Consider the following 10,980-nt stretch of genomic DNA (forward strand, 5'->3'; position numbering starts at 1 on the left):
AGAAATGCCCGTTGTGGCCTATATAAAGAACAACAGATTGTGGTGTTGTATCAATTACGATTGACCTGGGGAAGAAAATTATGAAAGATTGTTATAATCACTCTTGTACCGAAGTACAAAGTTCGAAATAATTCTTTGTGGATTTGTGTCACTTGATTAAGAATTTGAACCTTGCGCCACCAATTATTTTGCTTCCCAAATCTTTCAGTGACAGAGGAGTTCCAGCAGTGAGCAACAACCCACAAAGGTGTAGTTTCAATTTCTTTGAATTCTTATTCACCAAGTGCTAATTTTTGAAGAAATACATTGCTAATATTAGAGCAGCTAATTTTAATTTGGGATGTCATCAAGGATAAGGATTTTGAAGTTCTGAATATGATCCAAATTATAAAAAAAATCATAGACATTCAGAAAATCTTAAACGAAAATTTCTGTTGCTTTAAAGCTTCAATCATTGTGGAAGGAATTTGACATTCTAAAAATGAAAGCAAAAATGTTAGCGATTTTTCTTCACCAGTTTCAGATCTTGATTCCAATTTTACACTTATATATCTTCAAAGTTTTTGCTAAAATCTATTCTTTTCTTGACATTTTTGCATAGACTTTATAGTGTATTAGATTCAATTTCTATTGAAAGTTCAAGTTTTTGTTTCAGACGAAACCTGAGCTTGAGTCAAATTTATATAAAGATGATGTGTAAGAGAAGAATATTAGAAAATATGCAAAGAATGTTTGAAAAGATGAGAAATAGGAGAAGGAGAGAACACATGATCGTTTTCATCGGATGATATTTGCCTCCTCTATGATTTTTTAAAGTCCTTATTAAAGGGATTCACAGGCAAATGGTTGTAGAATTAAACAATCCTTTTAACAAGAAAACACTTAATATTCATGATATCTTCCAAGAACTTAATGAACAACATGAAGTTTGAATAGGTAAGGGAATATAAAATAATTGCACTCAAATGTGATTTTGATTGTTGAGTTCTCTTGTTAGTAATTGAAAATTATCACTTATTTAAAGTTTTTTATTCGTTATCCACAAATTAAAAATTGATCTAATGGCTAGTTTTGATAATCATTTGTTCGAATGGTTATAGGCCGTGCAAACGCATGGTATAAACAAAAATCAATATGCTTTTCCAATATCCATATACACGCTCAAATGGGCTTATTTGCCTTTCCGCCAATTTCATATTTCTTCGATCATGATCAAATTTTTTTTTTCCATTGTTAACTATTTGTCCAATTATCCTTACCAATATAATCATTGAACAGCATACAACAATCTCCATTGTTTAAAATTATATTGACACAAATTCAAAATATCAAAACTTATGTATAAGGTTTAAAAATCTTGCTATTTGAATCAACCTTAGTGTAACTTCCACAATGATCATCAAAATTCTAAGTAGCATGGTAGCTTTGAACCAATTATTTCTTGTGATGATACCAATGAAAACACACAAACGTGTTGTGTGTTTCACAAATTCCTCAAATTTTCTTAGCACTACTATGGTCTTATGTTTATCCTATTCATTGAAATTTTAAGAGATAAATGCTTACTCTCTATTAAAGCCACACCACTTTCAAATTTCATCTAAGCAAAGTTTGTTCAGTATTTTTGTTACTTTTAGATGTACTTGTAACTCATACTAAACTTCATTCAGAGCTTTAAACATCAACCCTTCTTTCTGTAACAACCAGCACTATTAGTTTAGGATAAGATTCATGCGAATATAATAATGCTTAAACTATCCACTTATTAAATGATCTGTTGTTATCCTTTGAAACTCTAGATTACTGTTTTAGTAAATGAAAGGTAAGGTTACCGCCATTAGTGAATAATTTACTTTTGAAATTTCAACCCCATCCTATTCGATGTAGATATTACTAAATCTCTATTAAAAGGTTTAGTAAAAGAATCTGACAAATTTTCATTTGATTTGACGTAATTTAGGACAATTATTTCATTATTGATTAATTTTCTTACGCATTCATGCCTTATACTCATATATCTAGACATCACATTGTATACCTCATTGTATACTTTTGATAATGTCAATTGACTATCACACAAAATAGATATCGAAAATGTATTCTTCAATGCCAATACTTAAACCTCTCAGCCTCTTTCTCGGAGTCAACTAATGTCACAATTTCAAATTTCTTGGTTGACTGGGTTATGTATGTTTGTTTCTTAAACTTTCAAAGAAATTGTATCTCCTCCAAGAGTAAACACCCAACTCGAAATAGATTTACTATCACTAGCGCTAGATATCTAATTAGCATCGGTAAATTTTTCTAATACAGGTGAAAATATAGAATATTATAGATAGGTTTTTGGTTTTCCTTAAATAACCAAGATCTCTCATGATGATCTTCCAATGTTCCTTGCTCGAATTACTTGTACGTACTAAGTTTACTAATCATAAATGCTATATCTAGTCATGTGAATTTAATTGCATACATAAAAATACATATAGCACTTATGTACTCCAATTGAACAATCACTCTTTCATCATTCTTCACAAGTTCAAATCTTGGATCAAAAGGTTTTCTAAATTCTTTTATGTTCAAGTAATTGAACTTATTTATCACATTCTCTATATAATGTGATTGACTCAGAAAATAACCCCCACTAGTTTTGTAACTTTGATGCCTAATATGTTATCCATTCGTCCAAGATTCTTCATCTTAAATGTTGATGATAGAAACTTCTTTGTTTCTTTTATCCCATCCACATGGTTATTTAAAATTCACATGTCATCAATATATAACAAAATAAACAAGATACAGTTATCACACACTTTGAAATATGAACTGCAACACTCCAAATTTTCATAAATCTTGAATTGTTATAAAAAATTCACTTTTTGTATTAAAGGCGTAATGCTAAAATAAAATTCTTTATTTAAAAAATAACTAAAACATTCACAATTTTAAATTAAATCGTAGAAATTGCATCTTTAAAAATAAACACAATCAATTGACTATTAAATAGACATGTACTTGAATGTAAATGAAAACTAATTAATCAATTGAGAGAGAGAAAACTTAATGCTTTTTTTCGAATCCTCTTGGCATCCTGTAACACCATCCAGCATCACATCCAATAGGCCTAAAATTATTGTAAGAGTGAGAATTTAAAAATATCAAATAAAATACGTGCATTTTTCATAAACAATTATATAACAATAAAATATATACTTCATACCACATTTCTCATGGAGTATATCAATGACCAAACAAGATACCCATCAGTAATATTTTGAATCTCGAAAGATTTTACATTTCGTTATAAAGAACCCAATAGTGTTCACTTTTTATTAGGTCGAACCTAAAGTTCCACCAGCAATATATGCATAAATTACTGAATACGGAAATGAACCACTTGTACAAAAGTATCTTATCCTGATTTTTAAAGGTTGAAAAGTATATAAATTCTCCTATTATTTGTCTATACTTTTTTCCTTTCATTCTCTCTTTACGATGGCTCTCTTTATATTTTGAGGTGAAATAATAGGAATTCTTGCAATAGTTATAACTGAAATTCTCAATTGAGTTTGTATGCAACTAGAATTGAAAAACTGTGTAATATAAAAAATTTGAATAAAATTGGTTTCAAATAACGGAATTATGATTACTATTAAACTTTATCAAATTAATATTATAATAAAAATCTATACAAATCACAAAAAGATTACTAGTACCAAAATCAAATTAAAATTTCAATTAACAGTTATCCTAATCAAACTCATAATTATAAACACACGTCGTTAGGCTAAAAGAGGAAAAACAGGTTTTAGATTATATTTCAAATTTCCTTTAAATTTCATTTAACCGTATATTCTTTAAATCGGATTTAACATGACATGATTTTATCTAAAACAACTTTTGCTTAAATCAAAGAATCCTAATTAATTACAATCTATACAAAGAGTCCAATGTCAATATACTTATACTCATTCTACCAAAATCTAATTATGCGGTCAAAATAAAATTGAGTTTAATACTATTTCAATTTAGTCCCTCAACAACGTCAAAATCCGTACCGCTAAATAATTTTATACTATAAGATTTTGGGACGTTACATAAACACCATACACAATTATATATAAAACCAAAGGAAATAATTGATAAGTCAAATTTTTCATGTCATTTCTTTTGCGCTTATTCTAAACCATATAATGATTTTATTAACTAGTAATCCTTGTATTTAATATTGGGATTCTAGTTGGCCTATATAGACCTTCTCATCTAGATTCCCATTTAAGAATGTCATTTTAAGATGTTAATGCAAGTAATATTCTAATTGACCTACCAGTGCATATATATCAAAATAATCAACTCCTTCTGTATATCAATAACCTTTTGCTACTAATCCATCGTTAAAGATATTAAGAGCACTATCTACATTGTATTTACTCCTAAACACCCATTTACAACCAATAGATATAGATCTAGGTGGTAAATCGATAAATTCCTGTTATTGTTTGACATGATTGAATACAGTTTTTTTTTCTTTTTTCTTTTTATGGAGTCACCCTAATGATACTGTCACGAGAAGTCATAACTTCTTTGTAAGTCTCAGGATCCGTCTCCCCTTGTAGAATAAAAGATATTGTTCTAACAACATTCTTCTCATTTCTTTCTTCCATGTAAAGTGAAACGAGTTGAGAATCTATCCCATAGAGTCCTAAGGTCTTTAATTTTTGAGTTCTTCTATTTTTTCGACGTTGACTAAATTCATCATCTTTAAGAGATGTTTTCTGTAGTGTTCCACTAGAGCTAGAAATCTCTTCTTGAGTTTTTCTTAAGTCATTATCCAAAGGACTCGGTATCGTTGGATTCAGTCATCACATTACTTTCCAAACTTAACAATCTATTGGATTTGCTAGTACTAGCATGCCAAACAAAGGCATATTTGGTGCCTAATTATCTAACTTGGTTATTTTAGGGTTGTGTCCTTATACAATAGAAACAGTAGTTTGCAACGTTTAAAAAACGTTGCTAAAGGTTTTAAATGATGTTGAAGGTTCTTTGTAACGTTCGAATGTATGTTGCAAATCTCGATGTTGTCAGAGAGAGTAGAAGAATACAACCACATTTTTTGAATGTTGTGAAAAAATTTTACAACGTTTTTTGAACGTTCCGAATAACCTTTTTGCAACTTTTTTAAGTGTTGCAAATAACTTTTTCGCAACATTTTTAGTTGTTACAAATAATCCTTTCGCAACATTTATTCATTGTTGTCAATAACTTTTTGCAATGTTTTTTAAATGTTGCAAATAACTTTTTTGCTACGTTTTTTAAATGTTGCGAATAACCTCTTTGCAACTTTTTTTGCATGTTGTCTATGATTACATCTTCATTTTTTGCAACATTTTGTTGATAGTTGCCGCATGTCATTTTACAATTTTTTTTTTTTTAGCTTTGTATTTTTTTTTATATTTGTAGAGTGATTTATACAAATTAACCACAAACAAGATAAAGATAACAATATCAAACAACTCAAATAATTATTTTTAATTGACTCTAAAATGTAACAATATCCATACAAAATTCAGATTTAAAATTCTTAAGAACTTAAAAATCCAATACATTTCCCAAAAAAAAAAAAAAAGGTACCACAAACCCTGTTGTGTTCTTGCATACTAAAATGAGACAAAACTTTAAAGATACAAAATCATGATGAAGTACATATGATCAATCCGTTCAAACCCAACTCATCTAACTTCTCTACTATCTCCATTTCCTAGTGCTTCAAAGGGAAAAAAATGTAAATCATTCAATGGACAGGTTCCCCTTCATCGTTTCCAAATTTTGATGCTAAGAGTCCATTGAACCTTACCCTGCGACTTCGAAATCGACTTCAACAGGCAGAGTGGCACCTCGTACTCTCTTCTTGAAGATAAAGGAGCTGGCAATAGCAAATTTTCATGTTCAATGTGCACTTGAAGTTGCCTAGCAACCTGATTTATTCAAAATACTTTATATCTTATACTTAAATAATTTAAGTACATAAATTACTAAGGAACCAATCAATTGGTAAACCCAATAACTTACCAAAACTAAATGGTCTTTTGCAGTATATCAGTTGTACATGTAAGACTCCAAAATCCCTCCTTTACCTTGTAACATATAAATAAGCTCGATATTTCAATACAAGTGTTAACGTCTAATTTACCTAGATTATCAGCATCATATGGACTTCCAATCTTTTCACGGATATGATGCATATCTTACTCATTAAAATTTTTCGAGGGAGAGTAATTTTCACAGACCGTAAATGTTTCTGCTTTACATATAATGGTAAAATATTAGGTTTACCAAATTCAAGATAAATTGTATACTGTATGTTGAACTTTAAAATCTCTTTGATATCTCCTTAATGCCAGCCCTTGTGGTTGTTCAATAGTCGGCTCAAGAGTGATAACCTCATCATGGAGTGTTTGATCATTAACATGTTGCTCGTCATTGTTAAATTGTTCAACAATTGTAAGACAAACAACTTCCTTTGAAGTCATGGGTATAGGGATTTGTGCCTAACTTCTTGAGTGTCCACATTTCATGTTTATCACTCCCACTAGTTTCACCATTCTCAATAAAATTAGCATTTTCAGTTTCTACAATTCTCGTACTATGGTTGTGATACTAAAGCCTATATTCTTTAGATTTCTCTGGATAGCCAATGAAATATCCATTGACGGTTCTAAGATCTATTTTCTTTTCATCTGGATTATAAATTCTAGCTTTCGCTGGGGAAACCCCAAGCATTCAGGTGTTTTATACTCGATTTTCTTCCCGTTCATAACTCAAAAAGAGTTTTATGAATTGTCTTACTAGGAACTCAATTAAGCATGTATCCAGTGGTCTTAAAGACTTCCATCCACAACAATAGGAGTTACTTAGCATACTCATAACATTATCTATTAGAGGACGATTACAACTTTCAAAGACACTATTCTAGTGTAGCGTGCCTGGCATAGTGTATTGTGCACGTATGCCATGCTTTTCTAGGACTTTAGGAAATGGTCCAGGATGTTGTCTTAATTCGTCATATATATTGTAATGTTCACCACCTCTGTCAGATCTCATGATTTTTACTTTTCTATCTAATTATCTTTCAACCTTAATAATGTATGTAATACCCCAAAAATTTGTACAACATATACTATGAGACATAAATGCAAGTTTTGAGATTTTAGGGTAATTTAGCAACTTTGCCGTTTTATAGGGACTTAGTGCTAATAATCCTAATGATTGAAAAAATAAGAGTTTTAATGAAATTAGAATTTCATATTTGGATATATATGAATTATTATTGGATTATTTGATATAAAGGTGGTTAGATAAATTTAGGATTTTAACATATTTCTACTAGAATCTTATCATCACATAATTAAAATTTTATCTGATAAGGTTGTTTGTTAAGAGTCCACTTTAAATTCTAATAAGGTCATTTATCATTATCACAACTATTTAATTAGTGTGTGCGCGTATTTTATTGATGCCAATCTATAGAAAACGGGGAGGAATGGAAAGAGAGAAGAGCAGAGAGAGAACGAGAGAAAAAAAGAAAGAGTAGAGACAGAGGGAAAAAGGAAAAGAAAAAAGAAAAAACGGACAGAGGGAGAAAAAGATAGGAAAAGAAAAAAAAAATTGTTGTGTTCGAGATCCGTTCGCAAGAATTTTCAGTCTTAAATAGCTCAAGTATACAAGAAATTTAACAAATAGGCATGGATTTCTCTAAATGCCAAGTAATTTTGTGTTTTTCACTTTTTAATGTTTTAAGTTAAGTATTCTATATGTTATCATGTGATCCAAATTGAAGAAGGATCTTGTGGGTAATACCATAGGACATTATTATGTAAATCTATACAAGCTATAGAGTTAAAATATCCTAAGTGGAGATCGAGAATGGATATGTCCTAAGGGATAATGAGAAGGTCAGGCTTCTAGACCACTAGAAAATTAAGTTACGTGCATATTTTACTTGCCTTTTATATTAAATTGTGAAAATACTAACATGAAATCTATACTGAGTATATTTGTATACTAATCCCATATTCTAAATTATTTTTCCAAACGCTTGATAAATCAGAGTTGGAGGTTGAGACTGCCAACAAAGTTCGTATCGCTGGATCAAAAATTTTATTTTCTTTCAATATTTAGTATTAAGATAGAAAACTATTTTTCAAATTAGAATTTTATTTATTTAATGTTCAAAATCTATGTCGATTTTTTGAAAATAAGTACTGAATTTATATTACAACAGTAAATTAAATTAATTTTATTTTTATGAGACAATAAAATAACCTATATCATTTAACGCTATTCTTCAAATTTGTTTTATTATAATGTATCAATCAAATTTTATAATGGCTAAATGAATTATTTGAGTAACCTTTGAGAAATAGGTTTCGGGGCATTACAATATATACCTATGGAACATGAAGTTTCAATAGATGAATAGCTGTGAACAGAGCTTTCAAGAACAAAAACAGAAATTGGTCTCAGCTCCAGTCTTGACCATACCCAAAGGGTTAAAAGGCTCTATTATCTAAAGTGATGTATCTAAGCAGGGTCTAGGACATGTACTCATGCAGCATGGTAAAGTTATTGTATATGCTTCCAGATAAGTGAAGTCGTATGAAGAAAGCTAAATGTGACATTTATATGGACCACAAGAGCCTAAAGTACTTCGCTCAGAAGGAATTGAACATGAGACAATGTAGATAGCTAGAATTGGTGAAATGTTATGATTGTACCATTCATTATCATCCAGGAAAGGCCAATGTAGTTACTGATACATTACGTAGGAAAATAGCATGACATTTGACAGATTTACCCAATATAAAGAGATCATTAATCAAAGATATAGATCACTTACAACTTGAGGTGATCTTACCTCCAACAGATATTGCAGCACGAATTGCTATTCTTGCAGTTCAACCTACTATTCGAGACCGAATTAAGAAAGCCCACGATAGTGATTCATTTCTTCAAAGGATTAAAGGTAAAGTTGGCACTGGCAAATGAAAAGATTTTAAGCTAGCTAAAGATAATACCTTGATGTTTAAAGGAAGATTGTGTGTACCAAATGATGAGAAGATACGAAAAGAAATATTAGAAGAAGCTCACTTCGCCCCCATATGCAGCACGTTTTGAGGGAACAAAAATATATGAAGACCTCCAAAGCATATTTTGGTGGAAAATATGAAAAGATGAATAGGTCTATTCATAGAGAAGTGCATGGTTTGCCAACAAGTGAAAGTAGAATATCAAAGACCATCATGATTATTAAATCCCCTACAAATTCCTGAGTGAAAATCAGAGCACATTGCTATGGATTTTGTAGTTGGTTTTTCAAAATCAAATAGAGGAAATGATGCAATCTAGGTCATTATTGACAGGTTGACAAAGACAGCTCATTTCTTACCAGTAAATATACTTTTAATATTGATCAGCTAGCTCAACTATATGTTAGAGAAGTGATCAAATTACATGGGACCTCAGTGTCTATTTTGTCAGATAGAGATTCGAGATTCACTTCAAAAATTTGGAAAAGTATGCAGAAGGCAATGGTGACTAAGCTAAACTTCAGTACAGATTTCCACCCATGGTCAGATGGCCAATCAGAGAAGACTACTCAAATTCTTGAGCACATGCTTCAACATGTATTTAGATCTTGAGGAAGCTGGCAAACCATCTTCCATTGGTAGAATTCACCTACAATAATAGCTATTAGGCTACCATAGGAATAGCTCCTTATGAGGCTTTATATGGTAGGAGTGCAGATCTTCAACTCATTGGGATGAAGTTGAAGAGCGAAGAATTCTAGGGCTTGAAATTATTGCGCGAACAATCCAAGCTATTGAAAAGATTTGAGCTAGAATAAAGATTGCACAAGGCCGATAGAAAAGTTATGCAAATAACAGGAAGAAGTATCTTGAGTTCGAGGTCGGTGACAAAGTTTTGCGAAAAATCGCTCCTATAAAGAGATTTATTCGATTTGGCTAAAGGGAAAAACTCCAACCAAGATACATAAGACCTTTTGAGATTTTGAAACGAGTGGGAATTGTGGCTTACGAGCTGGCATTGCCTCCCAAACTTTTAGAAATACACAATGTCTTTCACGTCTCTATTCTTTGAAAATACATTTCACACCCTGGCCACGTGAGTAATCCTAAATCGTTATACATTCATCCATATCTAACTTACGAGGAAGTTCCAATAGTCATCTTGGATAGGAAGATTCAAACACTTCGACATAGAGAAATTCCATTGGTAAAAGTCCAGTGGTGAAATCACGTGGTGGAAGAGTCCACTTGGGAACATGAGGTAGATATTAAATTTAAATACCCACAGCTTTTCGATAACCAAGGTAAATTTCGAGAACGAAATTTTTTTAAGAACAGGAAGATGTAATACTCCAAAAGTTCGTACAACATATATTATGAGACATAAAAGCAAGTTTTGAGATTTTAGGGTAATTTACCAACTTTACCGTTTTATAACTTTGTGCTAAAAATCCTAATGATTGAAAATAAGAGTTTTAATGAAATTAGAATTTAATATTTGGATATATATGAATTATTATCGGATTATTTGATATAAAGGTGTTTAGATAAATTTAGGATTTTAACATATTTATACTAGAATCTTTTTTTTTTATAACAATGGGTGTCCGAACCAGCTTACGCGCACCTCGACTAATCCCACGGGCTCTGAAATTTACAGTCGGATACTCACCTCAGTAGCCCTGAGGGGACTCGAGAATTTTATTTGTTAAGGTTGTTTGTTAAGAGTTAAAATTTAAATTCTAATTAAGAGTCCTATGAAAATTCTAATTAGGTCATTGTCATTATCATAATTATTTAATACACACATTCTATTGATGCCAATCCACAGAAAATGGGGGGGGGGGGGGGGGGGGGGGGGGGGGGGGGGGGGGGGGGGGGGGGGGGGGGGGGG

This window comes from Olea europaea, chromosome 13 (assembly GCF_002742605.1).
Source record: "Olea europaea var. sylvestris chromosome 13, O_europaea_v1, whole genome shotgun sequence".
Taxonomy (NCBI): domain Eukaryota; kingdom Viridiplantae; phylum Streptophyta; class Magnoliopsida; order Lamiales; family Oleaceae; genus Olea; species Olea europaea.